The 24,713-nt window shown below is 41.7% G+C and overlaps 1 protein-coding gene across 2 annotated transcripts in view; it reads left to right on the forward strand.

Moving 5' to 3' along the window:
• oxr1a (oxidation resistance 1a) overlaps positions 1–24,713 on the forward strand; it is a 199,495-nt gene that overhangs the window by 33,664 nt on the left and 141,118 nt on the right. The window lies entirely within an intron of this gene.

Below are 24,713 nucleotides of genomic sequence, written 5' to 3' on the forward strand. Positions count from 1 at the left end.
CCAGAGGCCTGGGAGCTTGAGGGTCCTGCGCAGTATCTTAGCTGTTCCTAGGACTGCACTCTTCTGGACAGAGATCTCAGATGTTGTTCCTGGGATCTGTTGGAGCCACTCTCCCAGTTTGGGGGTCACAGCCCCCAGTGTTCCTATTAGCACGGGGACCACTTGTGCCTTCACCTTCCCCATCTTCTCTAGCTCTTCTTTCAGCCCTTGGTATTTCTCAAGCTTCTCGTGTTCCTTCTTCCTGTATCTACAGTACAGTGTGCAATGAATAACAGAGCAGTATTCTGTGTATAGAGTATGTGCAAATTAACAGATCATTTCAGTGTTACAGGTAACAGAAGTGCATTGCGTTAGTCCTGGGAGCAGAGATGAGAAGGGATGAAGTGTGTGTAGTAGTGTAGGAGAAGGCAGAGGGGGTCAACGGGGGACAGAGTTCATTAAGGAGACAGCTGTGGGGAAGAAGCTGTTCCTGAGTTTACTGGCCTTGGTCCGGAGGCTCCTGAAGCACCTCCCAGAGAGTAGGAGGTGAAACAGTTTGTGAGCAGGATGAGAGCAGTCCTTGAGAATGCTGCAAGCACGTCGGAGACAGCGTTCCCAGTGGACACCCTCAATGGCTGGAAGTGGAGTCCCTGTGATGTGTTGGGCGGTTTTCATCAACCAGTGCAACGCCGTACGGTCAGAGACAGAGTAGTTTCCTTACCAGACTGTGATACAGCTGGTCAGGATGCTCTCAATGGCAGAGCGGTAGAAGTTCACTAGGATGGCTGAAGACAGGTGGTTCTTCTTCAGTGTCCTCAGGAAGAAGAGGTACTGGTGGTCCTTCTTAACCAGGGTGCAGGTGTTGGTGGTCCAGGACAGATCCTCTGAGATGTGGGTCCCCAGGAACTTGAAGCTGGAGACACGTTCAACAACCATCCCGTTAATGTGGATAGTGTCGTGTTTGCCTCCTTTCTCCCTCCTGTAGTCCACAATGAGCTCCTTGGTCTTGTTAGTGTTAAGGAACAGGTTATTGTCAGCGCACCACACAGCCAGGTGCTGTACCTCCTCCCTGTAGGCTGACTCATCATTGTCGCTGATGAGGCTGAACACCATGATGCCATCTGCAAACTTGATGATGGTGTTGGAGCCACGCACAGGCCTGCAGTCGTGGGTGAAAAGGGACTAGAGGAATGGGCTCAACACACAGCCCTGTGGTACACCGGTGGTGAGGGTAATGGTGGAGGAGCAGGTGTTGTCTGACCTAACATGCTGAGGCCTGTTGGTCAGAAAGTCCAGAATCTAGTTGCAGAGGTAGGTGCTGATGCCCAGGTCTCCAAGTTTGGTGGTTAATCTGGAGGGGATGACCGTGTTGAACACTATGCTGAAGCATAGCATTCTTGCATAAATATTGTTATTGTCCAGATGTCTGTGGTGGTAGTCATTCAGGCATGTCGGGGTGGAATGTTTTGGCACTGGCACAATCGAAGTGGTTTTGAAGCATGTTGGCACATATATATATACTATATATTTATATTCCCCAACCAGTGCTATCATTTAAGAAAAAAAGAAAAATTACATGTATTAGTAGCGAAGCATTCTTCATTGTTGTCAGCGTGTGTGTTATCCATGGTTTTAAGCATTTCTTCTGTCACTTTTAATTGCAATTTGTGTGTTGTGTGTGCGTATCATACAAATGCTTATCCTGACTCTTTTTTTCCTTCTCTGCCTGCTCCTCACCTGCGGTATGCCTTCCAGTCAGCTTTGAACCATGTAAATTTCTTTTTCTGTTTCTTTGTTAGACTCTCAAAATAGGCTGTGTCTGATCTCTTTCTCTGCTTCAGCCTCTTTAGGATAAGGATAATCACCTTTATTTGGCCAAGTATGTTACACACAAGGAATTTGTTTCCGGTACAGAACTGAGGCAGCCATCCGTGCCACCAACTCAACCGATGGCTCTAACCATCAGGGGGCAACTTGGGGGACACATGGACTGCTGGCACCAAGATTCAAACCTCTTACCCTCTGGTTGAGAGATGACTGCTCTACCCACTGAACCACAGTCACCCTCTGTTCCTGAGTTGGTACTGACACTGATCAGAGCTAGGTCCTGGTTCATTGCCATTACTTCTTTTACTGGTGTCATTACTTTTAGTCTCTTTATCTTCCCTTTGTCTCTAGTATTTGGACAACTATAGGGTTTGCCCAGTTCTTATACTATGGACCACTATAGCCCAACAACATTATGGTGTGTCCACCAATTACCGTACAACCATTGCCATAATAGGTGATTATTGGACCCAGACCTATTACCTTGGGTACTGCCGTAATGGGATCAGCGCTTATTGGTCCTGGACCAATTCCTTGTCCAACATGTGTATGGTATTGTCTGATTCTTTACCTTATTTTTTGGAGGAATTGTTACTTTGGTACCAATATCTGTCGGTCCCTCGGAGCTGAACTCAGTGCAAAGAGAGTGACAAAGGAAAGAAGCAACAGTCAGGTTTTGTATAACACTGGTCAGCTGTCACCTCACTAGCTGGAACCAATCAGAAATGCGTCTTAGGTATGTGGCCTTCATAGGCATCTTTCAGGTAGGTGGCTGGGCCCAGACAGTTGGGCTGTGTAGGTAACAGGCTATGTGTGTGTCAACAGAGACTGTATGTGTGTGTGTGTGTGTGTATGAAGTGTGCATGTGTGTGTAAAGACTGAATCTGAGTGGAGTGAATTGGGAAGCACAAATACATAGATAGCACTGAGCATCGCATGGGTATCATTGTACATTTCTCCATTACAATATGAAGCTATCTTGGTATTCTTAGTATGGTTCAACATGGCAGAGGTTTAAAAAAAAAACTGAACAAAGTGACAATCAAAGAAAAGAAAAGAGTGGGCGATCAAGCAAACCATAGAAAGAAATGACGTTGTGAAAGTCCAGATTTTATACACTGTTAGCAATACATGAATTATACTCTATAACTGAGCAAACTTATGCAGGGTTGTTAAATGTTACTGTCTTGACGTTAGATGTAGAGATCTGCTAAACAACAACATGATAGTAGAGTGTAAATCTCTGCTAATGTTATTTATTAAATATTTCAATGCAAGCTGTACCTCTGCCAATGTCATTCCTTGTCTCAGAGAGATTTCTACTTTTTTCAGATGTAAAAAGTCATCTACCTCAGTCGCCCAAATAAAAAAAATTCATCTCCCCACCCAAAAAAGTTTGGTCAGTCTTTGTCACACCAAGTAAGCCTTTGCAGCCTAGCAAACCTATCTCGTAATACATTTCACTGGCTAATGTATATTAAGTGCAATATGAGCCTATGTCATGTCACCAACAACATTCCACTTTCAGCTTTTCCCGTTTTAGGGGTCGCCACAGCGAATCATCACACTGACAACTCGCAGGTGTTTTATGCCAGATACCCTTCCTGACGCAACCTTGATTAGAACCCGGGGCGCAGCAGCAAGGGCGCTGCGCTTTAACTACTAGCCTACCAGGGACGGCTGTCATGTTATGATAGTTTGCTACTGTAAATGTTTGAATGGATGTGTGGAATTAAATGAAATGTTGGTGACATGACCAACAACATTTCATTTAATTCCACACATCCATTCAAACACTTACAGTAGCAAACTATCTAGCTGAAATGGAAAGCAGTACTTCTAAATAAGAAAATTTAAAATGTTGCCATTCTTTTTTGCTTTTCTTTTTGTCATGAGTGTTAATATTTGATATCACAATAAAGACTGCAAAACTATGCAGAGTAATATTTGTATAAAATCCTGTAATATTACTTTACAATTTTTTGGCTCCTGAAGTTTCTTATCCTGGTTCATTAACACCTTCAGTTTGTGAACAAATGCACAAGTATTGCTGTCCATGAAGAGGGGTCAAAGTGTAGCTGATACTTACTTTACAAAAGTGGTGTAAAAGTGAATTATGCTCAGAAACTGTAGGGGGAGCCAAACAGCAAAAGTACCAGTTGTTGCATTTTGGGGCTTTACCAGTAATTTAAAACAATCAAGATGTAATATATGCTCCTCATCAGGTTTTGATGTTTATATGGTGCATAGTGCGCACTGTAGTACATTGCATTGTAGTGCAAATAAGCATGAACTACCTTTAATAAATCATGTTATAGTTGAGATGCCCCTGCAGTTCCCAGTTGTCAAAGCAAATCTTCAAATTGACGAGCTGTATTGCTGTAAAATAGGTGCTATTTTTCACCTCTATATATCTGGAAGAGGAGTACCAGACCAAAGAACCTTTGACATTCATCAGACATGAGCTGGTTATAAATAAATTCCCAGGTCTACTGTATGCGTACATAGTGAATTGCATATTGTTCTCCTGTGCTTTCTCCTAAAGACATTACAGTAAATCTGTTCCTGTGAGTCTGATAGCTTTCTTTCCAATTTCACAAATCCTGCTTTGTAATGACACCATTCTGACCTCTGCTGCTGCTTTCTGTATCACAATTACGCATATTGTATTGTGGTATATATTTACTGACTATAGTACATGTTTATTTGACCCTTGACCCACATCCAAGTAACTGCTAGCTAGCTATGAGCTCTCTGCAGGCTGATTGCAACTTGTGATGTGTTTACAGTCTTGTGGTGCCGATTAAGCACCACATTGTCCTAGCTAATTATAGACCAATTATAGACCAATATCCAATCTCCCATTTATTTCCAAAATCCTTGAAAAAGCTGTTGCAAAGCAGTTATGTGACCACTTGCACAAGAATGATTTGTTTGAGGATTTTCAGTCAGGATTTAGAGTCCATCATAGTACAGAAACCGCATTGGTGAAAGTCACCAATGATCTGCTCCTAGCCTCGGACAAAGGACTTGTCTCCATACTTGTCCTCTTAGATCTCAGTGCTACTTTTGACACCATTGATCACAGCATCTTACTGCAGAGACTTGAACATGTTATTGGGATTAAAGGAACTGCACGAAGTTGGTTCAAATCTTATTTATCAGAAAGATTTCAATTTGTTCATGTCAATGACAAATGTTCCACACAAACTGACGTTAGTCACAGCGTTCCACAGGGCTCTGTGTTAGGCCCAATTCTCTTCACTTTATACATGATCCCTTTAGGCAATATTATCAGGAAGCACAACATAAATTTCCATTGCTATGCAGATGATACTCAGTTATATTTATCTATGAAGCCAAATGAATCAGGTCAGCTGGTCAAACTTCAAGCATGTCTTAAAGACATAAAGGCCTGGATGACCTGCAACTTCTTACTTCTAAACTCGGACAAAACCGAAGTCATTGTGCTTGGGCCTGAAAACCTTAGAAATCTGCTGTCTAATCATATAGTTACTTTAGATGACATAGCTATTGCCTCCAGTACTACTGTGAGGAACCTTGGAGTCATCTTTGATCAGAATATGTCCTTTAAATCACACATAAACCAAGTCTCTAGATCTGCCTTCTTTCACCTGCACAATATTGCAAAAATCAGGAGCATCCTGTCTCAAAGTGATGCTGAAAAACTGGTCCATGCATTTGTTACTTCCAGGCTGGACTACTGTAACTCTTTACTATCAGGATGTCCCAATAATTCCCTAAAAAGCCTCCAGTTAATCCAAAATGCTGCAGCCAGAGTACTGACAGGAACTAGCAAGAGAGATCGTAAGCCAATGAGCATTTTGTTAGTCAGCCTCATTTTTTGTAGTTATAGGTTACGTAAACAGGCCGTCCCTGGTAGGCTAGTGGTTAAGGCGCAGCGCTCTCCCCGCTGCGGCCTGGGTTCGAGTCAGGGTTGCGTCAGGAAGGGCATCCGGCGTAAAACGCGTGCCAAATGTCAACATCGTCACACTGACGATTCGCTGTGGTGACCCCTAAACGGGAAAAGCCGAAAGTGACTTTCTATAAGTTATGTAAACAAATCCCCCTTTACAATAGCACATCCAGTGTTTAGTATTTCCACTGTGGAATTTACACTATCAGAGTTTAGGCTAACGTTAGCAGCTCTGCCCAGATCTTAAGGATTTGGGGAAGATTATACTCCATGCAGCCCCAGCCACATGAGAGTGTTACGTTCCTTAAAGACATTGGCCAGTTGTCTTCCTAAAACCCTTTTTTACCATTAAAATAAATACTGGTCTACCAAACAAACAATAACATGGACACAAATTTTCAATATTTTGGTACCTTCACACATACAAATTCAAAAGGCTGGCCTAGCGACAGCTGCCAGTCATTGTAATTGAGTCCTGGCTTTGCAGTCCTGCACCCCCTGTGAACCTTGACAGATTCAGGGGTATTTGCATAAAGTTGATGAACACTCAACTCTATGCAAATACCCTCTGACACAGGGTGAGCGACAGCCATGTGAGAACCAATCACCATCATCTTGTTTCCAGTGGAAACCAAAGCATCGAGTTGTTCACTGCTCCACTCCAATACATGATATAGTTTAAACATGTTGTTGTATGTTCAACCAGTCCAGATCCATAGGAATGAGGCAGATGTGATGATGCAAGCCTGACTTTTGACCGGTGACCACCAAAATCTAATCAGTTTGTCCTGGAGTCCAAGGGTTAGGTATTAGGGTTAGACACTTGTGCCATATTTAAAGAAATAATCTCAACGAGTTCCTGAGATATTGCATTTATGACAATGGGACAAAGAGACAGATGGACGGACAACCATCAGGATCCTCCAGCCATGGCTATTGCTGGCAAGGTGGCATAAAAAGACAAAACATTGCCATCTCCAGCTTTCCAGCTCTCCATGATGTGTTTTTAATGAGTTACCACATGGAAACAAATTGTATAAACTGTCGTACAGCTTTCGTGTTCTTGAAATGCTGAACCCACAGTCCCCCAGCTGTAGTGAGCTTTGTTCAGCTTTGAAGAAAGCAGACCTAAACTTTAATGGTTCCAGGAAAATAGAGAGCTCAGACCAGACTGTCTGCTAAAATCACTAAACTGAGATGACTCACAGTATTCTCCACTCTTCCTTCCATCGTTTTGTTTTCTTCTACACCACTTGCCTTCATAAAAATGTCAAACAGTTAGCAGCTTAATTATGTGTGCTGCTTGTCTGGTGCTTGCATGAACTATGCACATATACGTATTTTTACATGTAACTGTGTTGTCTCATTCCAAAACCACGGACTATGAAATGCTGTTATAAACACCTCCACTGTTCTGTTCACCTGGATTTAGGGATTTGCCCTGATTCTGTATCATCTGACATTGTGCGATTCCAGTTAGAGTAGTTTGTTTTATGAGGCTGAGGTCATTTAGCCAGATTTCAGACATTTGAATTGCACATTGCCGATTGTTCAGAGATTCAAAGAGTTCTGGTGTTACACCCACTGAAGTCTCTTTCTGCTGATTAAAAAAACACAATCAAGGACTCAGAGCCCTGTTGGATTCAGAATGGCGAAGCTGCCTCCTTAACTCACTAGCTAACTTGCTACATTCATGAAAAATAAAAAGTGGTAAAAATCCCATCTTTGATCTAACGTGAGGCTGTACAAGTTACTGTTGTTAATCTACTTACAGGAGTAACAACTCTAAAACCTTTGTACAGCATGAAAAACATTGACTGCACTCGCTAGAGATCGTAACAAAAGAGTGTGTGTGGGCTGGGCTGTCTACATACATTTGGCCATACACTTTATATGAATGTATTTAAAACAAGTCATCAAAAGAATAAGTAGAAGCTACTGTACCCTGCCCTGTTCATGTATCATCAACAGGGGTTTGGTCATTTAACACCAAAGGTCCCTTCATAATCATTCCACTCACACAACCACACACAAACTGTGCAGTGCGTCGCTGATAGTTGCTCTAACAAGGCCTGATAAATGATGGACTCTCTGACCTTAGAGAAGGGTTCAGAAAGCAGGCACTAAAGGCAACGCAGTGAAGCCAACAAGGCTTTTATGGCTGTAGCTATTAAAGGAGAAATTTACCTTAAATTAAAGTTGATATATTATGTAACAGCTGCAGGATGGTTGTTCTCAGAGTGATACCATCCAAAGGACACTGAGCCCAGCTTGTACTTTTGAATATCAGTGACATCGTTTCAAAACAATTCATGTGTTAATTAATTTTATGAGATGAGCTTAGCAAAATAAGAAGTCCACATGTAAACTTTTTATTCATTAGACAAGTTAGAAAGTCCAAAATCTTTTCACTCAGAGCTGTAGGATAGTGCATATGATCTATGTCTGAAAACAGTGATGTCAGCGATTAATAGCTTATTCTGCTCCCAGCATGAAAGCAGGCGGGAGTTGCAGCCAGCTGGTCCAGAGATTGTCTGTGTAGCCATATGGCTGCATGGAAGGTGACATGTGACAACTGCTAGCACAGCTGGCTGTTGTCTGATGTGATAGGAGGAATTTATTTGCTTTAGAGCACCCACCGGTGAAGAAAAAGCACCAGCTACTGATAGACAGTAAACTCTCTAAGCTCATGTGTTACTACAGTGCCTACCTGGTCAGGTGTGGAATTTGTCTGGATGTGGATTTGTAGTCCAAGGCAATTGCTGGACAAAGCTAACAGAGCGTTGACAACACTTGCATCAAACAGCTGTATTTTTAAAATGATGCCTAATTGGCCTACAGGAAAAGAAGCTGGGGGTGTGAATTACAGCTCAAAACAATACTGTTTGTTTCTGAGTGGGTCAGAGAGGAGTTTCCTTGTTAATGTGAGATAACACTTCTTCTAGCTAAACCTCTTTTTAGTGGGACAATGGTGTAATGAAGCCACCGTTATCACAACATTTCTCAACATTTTGCAGTTGCTTCACAGTCATTTTTGACTTTTATTTTGCTGCCAAACAACTGCAGGAGGTATTAGCTGTAGCTTAAACAAGGTTAGCTATGAATTTGGTGTTTTGATATTTTTCTCTGATCAGAGAGTTTGAAATAGTTTCACATACAGTATTCAACAAAATAAACCATGAAATGAAATGAAGTGTCTGCTGGTAAGATCATTCTGATGAGAGAGTTTGAAATAGTTTCACATATAGTATTCAACAAAATAAACTATGAAATGAAATGAAGTGTCTGCTGGTAGAAGAGGATCTGTACATGCACCGGAGTTCCATTTACTCATGAAACTCCTGCTGCCAGGACAGATACATGTCTTCCATGGAGACAGCTTGGGACTGCAGGTCCTGCTCTCACTACATAATAGCATTGTGCTCTTCATCATCCATGTCGAAGTCATCCCAAGTTCACTGTCATACAGAAGCGGTAGACACATGCGAGACCTGGGTAGTCATGACCCAGACCCGTCAGCCTGTCAAGAAGAGATACTATTAAAGCTAATACTCTGTCATATTAAGTTTTTAAGCTTGTTCATGATCAGTGAAGAACCTTTAATCTGTCCGTTTGCTTTTGATTACAGAAAGTGTGGATTTGGATGGCTTGATTTTCATTCTGGCCCCAATGATGTTCTCTTGAAGCTTCCCTAGTAGGTGTGAATCAAAAACACATGAGGCATGAGGTGTTGTTGTTGTTGTTATGAGTGCTGTGTTGTCATGTAAGCCCAGATGGGTGGTAGACAGACTCCTGATTTCACCCTTCTGGCTAATATAGGCAGGGTGATGGGTAGGTGGATGTGTGGGTATCGTATGTATATAGGTAGATATGTATGTACTGTAGGTATCATGAAACTATAGATAGAGGGATGTCATGGGTATATGGGGATACAAGTGGATTGGTTTTCAGTTAGATAAGAGTATGGATAGATTCAGGATATAGGTAGATGGTATATTGGTAGATGTGTGCTGTATACAGTAGAGTTACTGTAGATGGTACCATGGTTATATACTGCTGCTAGATGGATATACTGTAAGTGTTAATGAGTATATGGACATACAGACACGTGTGCAATATATTCAGTAGGTAAATCAGAGTCATGGGTACATAAGGTATATAGAAAGGTAAACTGATAAGAGCAGATAAAAAAGGAAGCAATAAATTTAAAACAAAAGAAGCAGCTCAGAAAGCATAAAAGGAAACACAGGCCCATGTGCACACTGTGATTACTACCAGAGCCTTATGTATGATTGTAATCAACATCTTTTCATTTGGAGGCAGCAGAATCCCAGCGCTTGAGGCATGCTGAAAATTCCCTTAGCAGGCAAGCGGTATCTCAACATATTGTGTCTGCTTCCATAAACTTCCATAAACACTCTTCATCTGACCTTGCTGTCCTTGACATGTTAGACATTTGAAACTAACATATGGTGTAGTGTAGTCATCCCATGTTGCATAATATCCACTCAAAGACTCGAAAGCCTAAGGACACTGTGCCACAGTTATCATGAAAGGTCATTCAGTGTAGCAGAATATGGTGCAGCCACCCTGCTGCATACATAATGCAGGAGGACGAGCTCAGGGGTAGAATATGTTTTCTCATTGCCAGCCAGACATAGTGCAGCTCATTCCAGCCTTTTTTTTACTGACATAAATTAAATTAGCTTGTGGTTAGGTGATAAAGGATAGATCTGCTGCTGTGCTTAGGGCAAGTGTCCACAGTCTTTGTTAGAACCATCATACTCCAGAGTGTCAAGGACACAGTCGGAGCTGTAGCAGACTGACTCACAGTGAGTGTTTTTAGCTCTCAGTTTTCACCCCATAGTGTCAGCACCTCCACCACTGAACTCTGCCTGTAGATTGTTTTATGACTCATACTGGAGGAAAGCATAGATTTGACTGTTAAAAAAACACATTAAATACTGTATAATTGAGACTGTTCATGTGTGCCAGCAGTATATACTCAACATACTCAGGCTCTATAAAAGTCTCTTTTCTATGCCAGCTTCTAAGAAATTAATAAATTCAATTATTTGTCAAAGAAATTGGACAATGTAAAACTTCATCAAGTCTTAAATATCAATATTCTGGAGATTTGGTATCAAGACTCTGAAGCTCAATGGCAAAAGGTTTCACAGCTAATTTAATGTGTGCTGCCTCAAGTCTAGTGATTTCTGCCACTAATGAAGATTCATCTCTTGATGTACCTGTGAGAAGAAGTGTGTGTGTACAGTGAGTGTGTGAACACGGGGAAAATCACACCTAGATTTCCTCTCAGTTCTGCTCTGAGATGTGAATGAGAGGGAATCCAAGCAGAATGTGAGTGGAAGAGAATGATGGGCATAAATGCACACACAGACAAGTTTTATGCTACAAACGAAGAAAGAAATCTTTAGAAAAGGCAGGATTCTTCATCCCTGAAATCTTTATGTCTGTGTGGTTTTGGCTTTCTGCTATAAATGTCAAAACAGGTTATCTTCTGTTTCCCAGGTTATCCCAGGGACACATCCCGGTATAATCTGCACTGTGTGCTCTGTACGTTATCCCAGGGACACATCCTGGTATAATCTGCACTGTGTGCTCTGTACGATGAACAGAGCTGGGTTGTCTCTGAGCGTCTTCGTTCCAGGTTGTCAAATAGCTGCAGCACATGAAGACATTGCATCATCTGTTCTCGGTGTCTGTGTGTGTGTTCTTGTGCTTGCTACATAGTGAGGACCAGAAATGCATGTTTTTTGCTAACAGTGAAGACATTATTTGAAAGCACAGACATTTTGGCCAGTTCTCACTTTCTGAAACAGCTTTTTGAGGGTTAAGACTTGGTTTTAGGGTTCAGGCTACAATTAGGTTTAGGTTGGATTATGGATAGGCATTTAGTTCAGATGGATAAGGTTAGGGTAAGAGGCTAGGGAATTCATTATGTCAGAAGTACAAGTGTACTGTATTGCAGATGCAATAAGTGTGTGCTTAACTGCGTTTCCTTTTTTTTTGTGACTCCCGGTTGAGAGGTGCCATCTCTCATGATGACTATATCCTCCACCACACCGTCCACTGATAACAAGATGTAGTTAGTGACCACAGTATCCTCATCGGGGCGACTGTTGTATTGCATCTCTATCATTTTTCCATGTATTGCCTGCATATCCTGTTCTTTAGATACCATAATAACAATGTCTACCTGTCTTAGCAATATTACAGTTATGTAAGGCTACCTTAATAAGCTGTGGCACGCCTATTAATATTGTTGTGCTGCCTTTGCTCACCAACTGAGGCCAGTAAAAGAGGATAAATATAGTTTACTTGTAAATGTTGACCTTTTGTCTGTTGTGGCTTACATAAATAATTGTTTTTGTACTTGTACAATGTAAAGTAATAACTTTGTTTCTCATTATGATGTAAGCCCTTTCCAAATATAGATCTGATTAAACAAGATTAATGTCTGGTCTGATAGAATTTTGATGTAGTCTGAAACTATTTATGTAATGCTGCCGTGGCCCCTGACCAACCCCACCCTCTGCTCCTTTCCAGGCCTTGGACTTTTTGATTAAAAGCCCGTTCTCCACTGCTCCCCTGTCTCAGGCTTTAGTCAGTATCTCACAGAGAGAGATGGAAATAAAGCTCTCTGCTATCCTGTTTGCCAACAGAGGATTTTATTTTAATCTTTACAATGGATGTTCTCTTAACAAATATTTTCAGTGTTTTTTAGTCTTTTAAATAAAAGGACGTGACAAAAGTAATGCAGACCTTTGATTTGCAATGGTGGGAGAGAGCGCTGCGCCTTAACCACTAGCCTACCAGGGACGGCATAATAATAATAAATGTAAATAAAACAAAAATATAACACTAAAGTCAAAACAGGGTGTCTCATTGGTCTAGCTGCTATTTACCATGTAATTAGGCAGTTGATGGGAGACAGGATTACAAGTCACCCCATGCATGCCAAGTACGAACAAAACATCTAAATACAGCTAGATCTACCTACTGAGAGGCCACCTCTCTTTTTCAGGGGCGCCCTGTTCACTTTCACACATTCACACTTGGCTGCCCAAGCTGCCCACTACAAGCACTGAGCAGCTCCACTGGAGCGGCTGACATTAAGACACCACAATGTATTAATGGGGTGATGGACCTGCCAGACCCAGATTTAACCCTGCCGATCACAAGCTCACTTCTTTAACCTTTAGGCCACCAATGCCCACTTCCTGTAACACATATAAAACATAGAATGACAAGTACACAAAGTGAAAACAAAACAAAACAAACAGATCTTGTCGAAGCTTCAAACTGGTACGTATACTCTGTGGTGTGCTGATTCAGTGCATCAACCTTTATATTCTTTATTATACATAACATGACATATGGGGTCTCATTTACAACTATACAGTGCTGGGTGACAGGATCCTGCCTCTGAAATGAGTACCTAAGGGACAAGCCTAGCACCATTTAGCCATCTGGCCCACTGTATCACTTTTTGATTAATAGCATGTCCACTGTGTGCAAAGAGAGGCTTAAATGGATAACACGGAGTCAAAAATGGAGAGAGCAATGAAAGAGATATAGGTGCTGAACTCTCAGCCTGTATGTACATGGAAAGCCTCAGATTTAGTATTTGTCCCTCTTTATCCCTGGGTCTACACAGAGAACAGGGTGATGCACTGCTGTTTTTGTACTGGTCATCAACGACAATTGATTATAAACACTTTCGTCAGACTTACTGTAGAGTTAGCAAGAGTAAATGCATTTGTTCAAAAATTTTCTTTTTTTCCTTTCATCAAAGTCTGAGGGTTTTTTCACAGCCCACAATTTATTTACATCCAGACAGTCAGCTCACTGTTCTGTAACACTTGTCTGTCAGGAAGGCATGACCATGCTTAGCCATTTCCCACTCTCTGCTCAGCAACATCATTATGTGCTGCTCAACTCCTGATGGCCCACAATACAGATGGGCCAGGTGGAGTTTCATCACCCAAAATCTTTCATGGTGACAGTGGCGTTTCTCATGAAGATAGAGACTTGAGGTTTAGTCACCCATAAAAACTGCGGAGCCGTATGACTCTTACCAAGCTGGTGATGGCAAGGACAAAGACAGCAAAGTTGTTTTGTAAGAAAGTATGCTATTACCATCCATACTTAACTTCACTGACTGGCTTTAACTGGCTGATGTTTGCTCTCTACATTAGGAACAGTGTTAATGATGTGTAGTATAATAACATTACTAAACATGTGAGCACCAGTAAATTGGGATTTTATTTTAATTAGAGGTAATCATATACTGCTAACAGTTCTGCATTAATATGCTGATCTAAGCAAGAAGAATTAGAACATTTTTCTTCAAGCTGTGTACGATCTTTTGCATTAAGGCAAGGCTATGACATTTTTATAAATCATCATCAAGTCAGTAATCTGACTCGGTAATGCCATACAGAGCTAAATTAGTTAGGTAACATTAGCCACCATAAGCTGTTGTGTATTAACTTGAACCAGGGTGTTTTATTGTTTTTGAATTACCCTTTTCAATTTTCTTTCTTTAAAAAATGAAATAGTCTTGCTGTAAACCTGCAATAACTGGATAGTTGGCCACCCGTGGTCTTCAAACACAACAGTGGCATCACTTTTTAAGCTAATGTCTGTTGTTACCAAACAGTTGCTCTTTACACATCCAGCAGTTACAGAGCAACATTAGTATTCATTCAAAGTCCTGTTTTTGGACATCTGGCTATTAACCCTCTGATTATTTTTAGCTCTGTTCCACATAACTCCTTTAAAACTGCAACATCTTCTCATCTAACTATCAGAAAGAAAGTCACTAAATATGTTTCCAAAAATATCTATTTTTTATTCCTTTAACATATTTGCTGCAAATCACATTGTGGAGTTGGCAAACATATTCACTTTGAGATTAAATTGACTTTTTTTGTAGAGACACGACAGAATCCTTCCTCCAGTTTGCTAAATATGAAAGATGTAGTCCAATTATGATTCACTGTGTGAGTCCTCAACCAGCAGCTCTCTATCTCTGTCTTGCCAGTGGAGCTATTGACTGTCCATGCCAATGACAGATAAAGAAAATGTTACCCTTACCTTTACTGCTGTTGTTTCCAGAACAGAACACTAATTTGTGTCCAGTCTTTCATTCTGAAAAGCTTTGAGTTTCGAATCCCTGTACAAGAACGTGTTGCAAGTGATGTTTCTTTTTAAAATTATAACGTAATAGGACAGCACCCATACAGATAAATACTGTCATAATTGAAGCACTGATCTGGAATTACAGATCAGGTCACATTAATGTAATTTGTTTTTCCTGTGATAGAGGAATGATTATTTAATTTCACTATTGCAGTTGCAGTTGCAGTGCAGCAGCGGAATGAGCTTCAGTTCCTACATAAAGCCTAAAAAGCATACAAATCTAGGAAGAGTCAAAGCGGGGTAGTCTCCCTTTATCTGCCAAAGATGCACTGCAAAGGTCTTTTTTCTTAGAGATCTTTTCAGTGTCAAAATAGTAAGTTAGCACAAACTAAGCAATACAAAGGGCAATATGAAGCAGATGCATATAAAAACAATGAGTTAATGTACATAATTGATTCAAATTTAACAAAACATATACTGTGGTTCAGTACTTCTTCATACTGACATACAACAACTGCATTCCTCTGTAAGTAATAAGAAATATCCTCTTACTGTTTCAAATGTCTATGTGTGGTCTTGAGAGGGATACAGCTTTTCCACAACCAGGCAACTGTAGAGACTCTTTAGTCATAGACCTTTCTTCACAGACAATTGAATTCCATTTAGCTGCTTCAGTTTTAGTGTGCTGGTATTGTACATGCTGGCTCACTGTGCAGAACTGTGGCTAATGGGCTTTTCCTTCTTTAAAAAGTCAAATTGCTGGCTGTGAGACAGGCCTATTAACATTTCCATTGAAGGGCAGCACAGTGTTTTTCTTATGGGATGACATGATGTCACAATTTTACCTTCAGCTTGAACAATTTTAAATCTTCAGAAAAGAGAGCCATGGACAGAAATGTAGATCTTAAGAAAAGGTTGTTTTTTTTTTATCCCAACATGTTTTCCATCACATTGTAATTCCATGTGCAAATGCAAGTTGTTTGTAATTCAGCTCTTAACTGGTTTTCTCAAAACAAGAGAAATAGGTCAGTAAGAATAATTACATCCATTTTATAACATAATATGTGTATTTCACCAGCACAATTCCTACATATGTTGGACTCAGTTATTCACAGTTCATTAAGATGTTCTGTCTTAACCCTATAAAACCATTTGTATCTTATTTGCTATGTGAGTTTCTGAGCAAAACAAAAAATTTCCAAAAATGCCCCATGTATCAAATATGATACAAAAAATAATAATAATAAACTAAATAATATGGCACATTTATTCCTATATGCCTGGATTGTCAGTCTATGCATAAATGACAAATAAAAATCTTGAATCTTCAATTTTCTTTTGGATTTTGTTAAAAGGTTTCATAATCATCTCAGTTCCAAAAAATTTGAATGTTCTGGTTATTTTGTGAAGTGTCAGGTTTACAGGGTTAATGACAGCTGTTTTTTAACCTTCTCTGTTATTATTGGCTTCTTTGTACTTTGTTCCCTTTGTTTTTTTTAGCATTGCTTATTTGTGTGTTTCAGTGTGCTGTCTTTCCAATAAATCTACCAGCTCTGTTGATAGAAATTGTTTCTAATGGTATGCCTGTAAATGAAAAACGCAAAACGCAAATTAAGGACAGAGTGGGTATCATTCAGTAGGAGTCAAGCATAGACAGATTATGAGAAAATGGACCCCTGGGCACAGACAGGAAAAAGGCCCTCCACCATTAATCACTTTTTTTGTCTTCATGTGTTTTTTGTCTCCTTTTGGAAGTTATGCATCTTATTGTGGTAGTCCTGTGTACCTGTGCAGTCCCTTTGTCTGTCTTTATGGTCATCTTTTGTCACATTGTAGTTGTTTTGGGTCTCTTTGGGATGTTTGTCATCTCCTTTGGGGTTTTTCCATCATAGGAACCTACCAAAGCATGACAAACTATGTAATGCTTTTCCAGGGTTCTGCATTTGCTTCCACTGCCCTTCGTGCGCTTTGGGGGTGTGTTCCAAGAGTAAAATTTGGACACCCTTCAGGAGGTGGTACTAAAATCAGGTTCCAGGACCGTGAGGGGCCCATGATTGGTTAAATATTGGTTAAATGTCTTCATACCTCAGCCATTAGCATTACAAGCACGGTGTGTAAACACACTCACTGGTTTAAAGGTCAAATGATTTGAAATACATACAGTAGTCTAGAATGTCTTAGCTATTCCTGGCATACAACCAGTCATGTATGACCACCTGTTGTTGGATGTAACATGTGATGGTGTAATCCTGAACTCACTATAAGATGTAACATATACAAATGATGGTGTAATCCTGAACTCACTATAAGCAAAATTACTAACAATTGAGGACTTCACTTGTTGGTTTATGGGTCAAACAGGTACTTCAGTGAGTGGACCGCGGGCACAGAGGTGCAGAGGTCACATTTCTGTGTTGTTTGTTCAACAGCTATTTGATAAACTGCTCATATACTTTTTGTTCTTGGCTTATTTTTGCACTAAGGACTATTGTGATCCTTGACTCACATGCCCTGCTCAGCTGTGTGTGTGTGTGTGTGTGTGTGTGTGAGAGAGAGAGAGAGAGAGAGAGTGTTAGGAGCGCAGTCCCATCCTCCTCAAAACAGACCGACACAGGGAGGAGTACAGCGGAAAAGCAAAGAAGAACAGGCCATAGCCCGTGAGGTTATGCCGGGTGACATGTCAGGGACACACACGGTGTACCACTCATTAGGTTCTGACAGTGGAAACACAGCTTTGGTGATTTTGAGCCTGCTCGTGGTCATTCTGCATCTGCTGTAGTTGTAGGTTTTTCTTTTTAAACTGGGTTTTATGTCTCTCATAAAAGGCAGTCACTTCATACAGAGGCTCTGGCCATGAACCTTTGACCTCCCAGGCCCTTGGGCTTGTGCCTGGCATAGGTCTGTTTGGTGATCCATCCATGGAGCTGAGGGTTATAATATTTAGTCTGGGAACCAAACTTAATAAAACTTTGTATTATTATCTAGAAAATATGTTTTGGATATGAACACTATAAATATAGTGATAAGTGAAATCTGTATTCTGAAGATAGGCTAATTCCTGTGTCTGACATCAAAGCACGGTGCTGTATCTGCTGTATGGACTGGAACTGTCTGTACAGTGACGTAAGGCTACATGTTGGTGGATAGGGGGCAGTAGAAGAATAGCTGCTGAGCGTCTCCCGCAGCCTGATCATTTATGAGATATGCCACTGGTATTTTAGAGAGTGGAGTCCCAGCTTCAGATGGGGAACTGTGGGTAATGCAAGGTTAAAAAAAAACATACAGAAACAGATTTGTTTGTTGGGGGCTTCTATCTAAGAGGCAGCATGCATTCCTCAAGCAGGCATTCACAGGACTGGGGAGATTATTAAGTGCATGTGTGGCCTGTCTCCCATACTCGTTGCATTTTATTTGATCCACATGGATGCATTTTAAGTTGTGTTTCTGTTTAGAAGGCTGTGTGTCATAGTGTGTCTCTGTTTATTAATGTTCTTCCATGTTTTGTTTTGTTTTTTTTACCAAATTAGCATCTCATTTAGGATATTTTATCCTCTGTTTCTAATGCTTGAATACGATATGTTATTTTTGCACCCATGATGTAATCCAAACCCATAAGACTTTTATTTTAAAGGTTCTGAATTTTGCTAAGTTAAATAGGTTGTTAAGACTATATTGCAGATGGAATTCAGATATGCTCAGTAGGTTATGTCTCTGCTGAACTGTCATCACATAAAGTGTGCTGAAGGGTACACATCAACACACACACACAAACACAATGATGGCCTGCAATCTTGTGCCAAGTCAGAGCAAACAAAAGCAGAGACAGAGTGACTCATCACCAGATGGCTGAGTGTGGCACATGTCCGCCACCAGGAGCACTTATGCTTTTATCACATGGAATGGACCCAAGACACACACCCCTGGAGCCCAGCCACCCAGGATACACAGAGATGACTGGGCAACATATGACACATCTACACTCTCAATATAGCTGCACCCAGCCTGAGTCTTTTTCCTCTTTTCTTTGCTACTTCTTACCAGCCTTCTGTCTCGGTAGCATTGCCAGGTTGCCTATTCTTTTCCAGTTTGTCCTGTCATTCTCAATCTTCTTCTCTGTCATCCCATCTACTGTATCTTCCCCCATACACACCTCTCCTCTCAGCCCTTACAGTAGGTCTTGGCCCAGGCATCAGTAACAGGCTCAAATCAGCTTGGCCAGCTCAAGCCTCTCTCTTTTCCTCCTCACTCGATCTGAGCATCACTGCTTGTCTGGGTTATATTGGGTAAATAAATTAGCACAGTTCTCTGCTCTCCTAATGAGGACAATGTCACATGACAGACCCTTTTCTTATGTTTAAAGTAAGCAGTTTGAGGGATCAATTCCATTATCTCCTCTACAAAGTCAATGGAACCTGTTTAGAAACCTGCTGGGTAAGTACTGTCTCTTTTCACTGGATTCTCCTTTTTACCCTAAAGTAATTTCTTTACCTAATGGTGCCTAAAGAGTAGCTTGATTTTAAATTGAAGTTTGTTTTGAAGAAAGAGAGGGCATAATGAGAGAACGCTACAGCATAATCACACATTTTGCTATGCAAATGGAGATGACTTGAAGAGCAATAGTTGAGAGATCTGTTTGTTATACTGGGGCTCTTTATCAAGGAAGTCAAAAGAAAACTCGAGTTTTTGTGGAAACTATTGAGTAGCAAATCTCGATAGTACAATTGTGCATACTGGGCTCAAACCCTGTCTGATATTTCTGATATTGATCTGGAGATCACTTTTTATCATTCTGCTGGGGGATTCATTTCCAAATTAAAAGACATAGTTGACAATACTGGCATTTCTTACTCAGAAAGCAGAATGTAGAGATTTGAAAGGCTTAGTGGGATTGTGGAGGAAACAATTGGTTTTTCAGAGATGGGTTTAAGATCATTTATCAAGAAGCACATAATTTTTCAGTGATGGCTATAGCATCTTATTAGGGCACTTGAAAGTATCCCTCTGGTTTTTGACACCAGATGGTACAGTCATCATTACACTGCATTGACAGGCCTGCTGAAGTGGAGTGAGCAAGCTGTGCGTCACTTTCCAGACCAGCTTTTCACAGACATATCATCCATTTGCAAGATCTCTGCTATTGTATTATCACAGAAAACCATGACTGTCTGGCTGAATAATCAGAAGGATTCATTGCAGTAACAGACATATTGGAATAAAGGCCTAATTAAGAACATTGTGGTTAAAAAACTGGGCAAAGTCACTGTTTTACCAGCATTATTTATGTCAGAGCTTACTGCAATACCAATATCATGCCTAGTCATTAACCTTTTCACTGCATACAGGAAGGAAGGCCCAACAATCTGATGAAAACTGAGTTGCATATTGAATTCACTGCAGCTGAAAGTTTTTTGCCGTGTCTTGGGACCTAGCCATTTGGAACAGGTATAAACATTTTTGCCTTTAGACATGGTCAAAGACATGATTTGCAGCCGAGTTCATTTGAAGCTTACTGAACCCTGTACTTGAAATTAATTTTGATGGACGCCACAAATAAAGTTTCCAGATGACATATATTGTAAATCTGCAACTTACATGCAGCAGCATCCATCTCCACATGATTCTTATTATTGCCACCTTACTGGATCTTGGTCCTAATGTTTTGGTGAGGACCCGGTGCCCTGGTCATGTGTTAAGTAGGTCCATGTCCACATGCACACAAGCAAAGTGAGCACTCCAGGAAATGCTTCAAATCTTCACTACTGTATCTTTAAACCACTTTGATCAGAAGAAGTGGATTTGGTGTTAAGGTGTAACCAGGAACCTGGTGGCCCAGACTGATGGGGAGAGGAAGAGGGCATATGGCCGTGTGATACAGTAACCTGCTTATGCTAATCCAAACTGTACCCTCACTGTTCCTTGTATCTTGGAGTTACACTCCAAACTTTATGGTCACACAGATGTGACACATTCCTATGCAAACAACGTAAAAACCTAATCTGACAGTGGCCACAGGTCATACGTGTATCAGAGCTACATGTAGCTGAAGATTTCGGGTGCATGGTGCAAATATGAATGTCAAATCAAATCTGTCACATAAAAGGGAAAATCCTCAGAATTCAGGGCAATTTCCAGCAGGGTGAACATTGCATGTACAACCACTCAACATACTGAGAAGTAACACTCCTGTGGCTTAATATTTATCTGAAGCTGGATGGCCATGAGTTCGGTGTTACTATGGTAGCATGTGCACAGTCCATAAGTATCACAAATCCTCAGCGGTTTCTGGGATCAACACAATAAATGTGTTCAGTTGAACGCAGTCATTAATATGACATAATGTATGCTTCTGTACACACATTCACACACATACTGTATATAGAGTCTACATTAGCTGGATGTTTCAACTCCTCACTTCTGGTCCATTTGACCGAATGGCCCATCTGTTCCCAAAGAGCTGCCGTGCGCCACTGGGTCACTCAGATCATAATGTGATCTTTTTGGTGCCAAAGTGCAGACAGAGAGTCTATGAAACTGCAGAGGAGAAATTTTTTGTCTAATATTGAACTTGATCAAAATCAGTTTGCATAGAATAGATCAGTGGATGATGCAGTGTCACTCTGCCTCAACACTGTGTTAAATCATCTGGAGTCTCCCTCCACATACAGTATGTTTGTCTACTGTTCATTGATTAGAGTTCTGCTTTTAATTGCATTATCCCTGAGAAACGTTTTCAAAAACTGAGTGCAGCTGGGGTTAGTATGTGCTTTTGGATTTCTGAGGTTTGCAGGACAAGAAGCAAATGGTCAAAATCAGCAATTTATTTATTTTAATGTCTTAATTATTTTACTATCAATGCAGATCATATCCAATCATGGTTTTTATCATGCTTTTGATTATGTGTGGTTGTTCGTTGTTTTATGATTTTGTCTCTGTGTTGGAGCCAACGCTAAGACACATTCCTTGTGTGTTACATACTTGGTGAATAATCTTATCATATTGTCCATCCACTCATTTTCCTCCGCCTCTCTGGAACTGGGTCGCGGGGGCTGCAGTCTAAGCAAAGATGCCCAGACTTCCCTCTCTCCAGACACTTCCTCCAGCTCCTCCGGGGGAAGCCAGCCGAGAGACATAGTCCCTCCAGCGTGTCCTGGATCTTCCCCGGGGCCTCCTCCCGGTGGGACATGCCTGGAACACCTTCCTAGGAAGGCGCCCAGGAGGCATCCGAAACAGATGCCCGAGCCACCTCAGCTGGCTCCTCTCGATGTCGAGGCGCAGCGGTTCTACTCTGAGCTCCTCCCGGGTGACCGAGCTCCTCACCCTATCTCTAAGGGTGTGCCCGGCCTCCCTGCGGAGAAAGCTCATTTCGGCTGCCTGTATCCGGGATCTTGCCCTTTTGGTCATGACCCAAAGCTCATGACCATAGGTGAGAGTCGGAACGTAGATCGACCAGTAAATCGAGAGCTTCGCCTTACAGCTCAGCTCCTTCTTCACCACGACGGACCGGTACATCGACCGCATTACTGCAGAAGCGGCACCGATCCGCCTGTCAATCTCCCGTTCCATCCTTCCCTCACTCGTGAACAAGACCCCAAGATACTTGAACTCCTCCACTTGAGGCAGGAACTCCCCACCAACCTGAAGGGAACAAGCCACCCTTTTCCAACTGAGAACCATGGCCTCGGACTTGGAGGTGCTGATTCTCATCCCAGCCTTCACACTTCACACTGGGCTGCAAACCACCCCAACTTTTTAAAACTGTTTTTAGTCTACTGAAATATAGTTAAGTGAGAGACAGGGAGAGACAATTTTAGCTGTTTGCAGCTGTGATGTCATCTCAAGTCCCATACATATGCTGAGCTGTATCCAGCCCAGACAGAAGCAGACCGAGAAGAAAACACACCGGCCTGGGGAGAGGATATGATGCACACACTGCTTATATGTGAAGACAGGACAACCGTCACACTGCACAATTCAGGTAAGAGCCAAAAACAGAACATATAATGTGTTAGGGGATAGAATTATATGCACACACATGCAGCTGCAGCATTTGTCCACTTCACATTACCAAAACAGTGGCATGTTTCCTGCACTGCGTGTGTCTGAGCATGAAGCACACACACAGCTTTACCAGGGGTCTCAAACTCACGGCCCACGAGACAATATTTTGTGGCCCCCACTTGATATCAAAGTTTAGTGATAGTGCAGCCTGTGCATTTTTCTCACATGAACCTGCGTGAGTCGTTACCCTGGGCATTTTATATTTTGTCACCTGTGGGCTACCATAGCTGAGTATTGTGACAGCAACGCAAATTAACAAGGTTAGTCACTTGAAACATGATTCAGGAGTGTCACCGAGTGGAGGGAAAATATATCCTGTCACCCGGTGCAAATACGTTTTTCTGAAGCTCACAAATGGAGCCCCAGTCATGTTTTTCTGCCAACACACACAGTGGCAGAGCGCATTTCTGAGCTGTCAGGTAACATTTACGATCAACTGCGTGAGAAAGCTAAACATTTCCATGCATACTCAGTCGCTCTTGATGAGAGAACAGACGTCACTACTGCGCAGCTCGCAATATATGTCCGAGGTGTTGACGACAATTTTGAAGTGATGGAGGAGTTGCTCACAGTGATTCCAATGCATGGCCAGACCACCGCTCAGGAGATTTTCTGCCAGCTGTGTGATGCCATTGCAGATGCCGGCTTACTTTGGAAGAGTTTTGCTAGAATAATAACCAACGGAACGCCATCAATGACAGGGAGGAGAAATGGGAGTCATGGCACTTGTTCAAAGAAAATTGGAAGAAGAGGCTGTGGAAGAGGCCATTGCTCTGCACTGCATTATCCATCAGCAGGCCCTTTGCAGCAAATGCCTGAAGTTTGACAATGTGATGTCTGACGTTGTGAAATGCATCAACCATATCAGATCCAGGGGCTTAAAGCACCGGCAGTTCCGCGCCTTTTTAGAGGAAATAGCATCAGCATATGAGGATGTGCTGTCCTCCAGCATTCTCCACAAAACTTGTGTTATGGAAAACCCAGCTTTCTCAGACAAACCTCTGCCATTTCCCAGCATGCAAGGCACTCATGGATTTTGGCACACCATTCAGTGGTGAGAGGTATGCTGATGCCATTGTAAAGCTACAGGAAGAATTTGATTACAGGTTTGCAGATTTCAAGACACACAGAGCCACTTTTCAAATTTATGCTGACCCCTTCTCCTTCGAAGTGGAAGATTAACCAAACCAAATGTGGCTCAGCTGTGTAAGAGGAAGTGCTGCCAGGTTTCTGGCAGCAAGGAGTAGGAGGAAGTAAGAGAAGCCTATGTTCTGAAGAACCGTTCATGTTCTGAATTATTATTAGTAAAGATTGAGAAGATTAGATCAGTTGTACTTTTTTTGTGGAATACTTGATGCAGCCCAGCCTCACCCAGACTACTTCCAGCGGCCCCCAGGTAAGTTGAGTTTGAGACCCCTGGTCTAGACCTTACTGTTATCACTATTATTACATAGGGAAACCCCAACAAATCCCCCTTGAACAAACACTTGGCGACAGCGGGGAGGAAAAACTCCCTTTAATGGAAGAAACCTCCGACAGACCCCGGCTCTTGGTGGGCAGCCTTCTGCCTCAACCGGTTGGGGTGAGTGGATAGAGGAGAGACAAAAGAAGAAAAGCAACAAGACACAACAAACAATGAAACACTGGTCAGGTCGATGTGGCTGGTGACTGCTCGTCAGAGGCGTAGAGCTCGAGAGCCAGGGCAACTTGCAGAAAGGTACAGGGAGAGAGAGAGGACACACTA

The sequence above is a fragment of the Monopterus albus genome, unplaced genomic scaffold, assembly GCF_001952655.1.
Source record: "Monopterus albus unplaced genomic scaffold, M_albus_1.0 scaffold116.1, whole genome shotgun sequence".
Classification (NCBI taxonomy): Eukaryota; Metazoa; Chordata; class Actinopteri; order Synbranchiformes; family Synbranchidae; genus Monopterus; species Monopterus albus.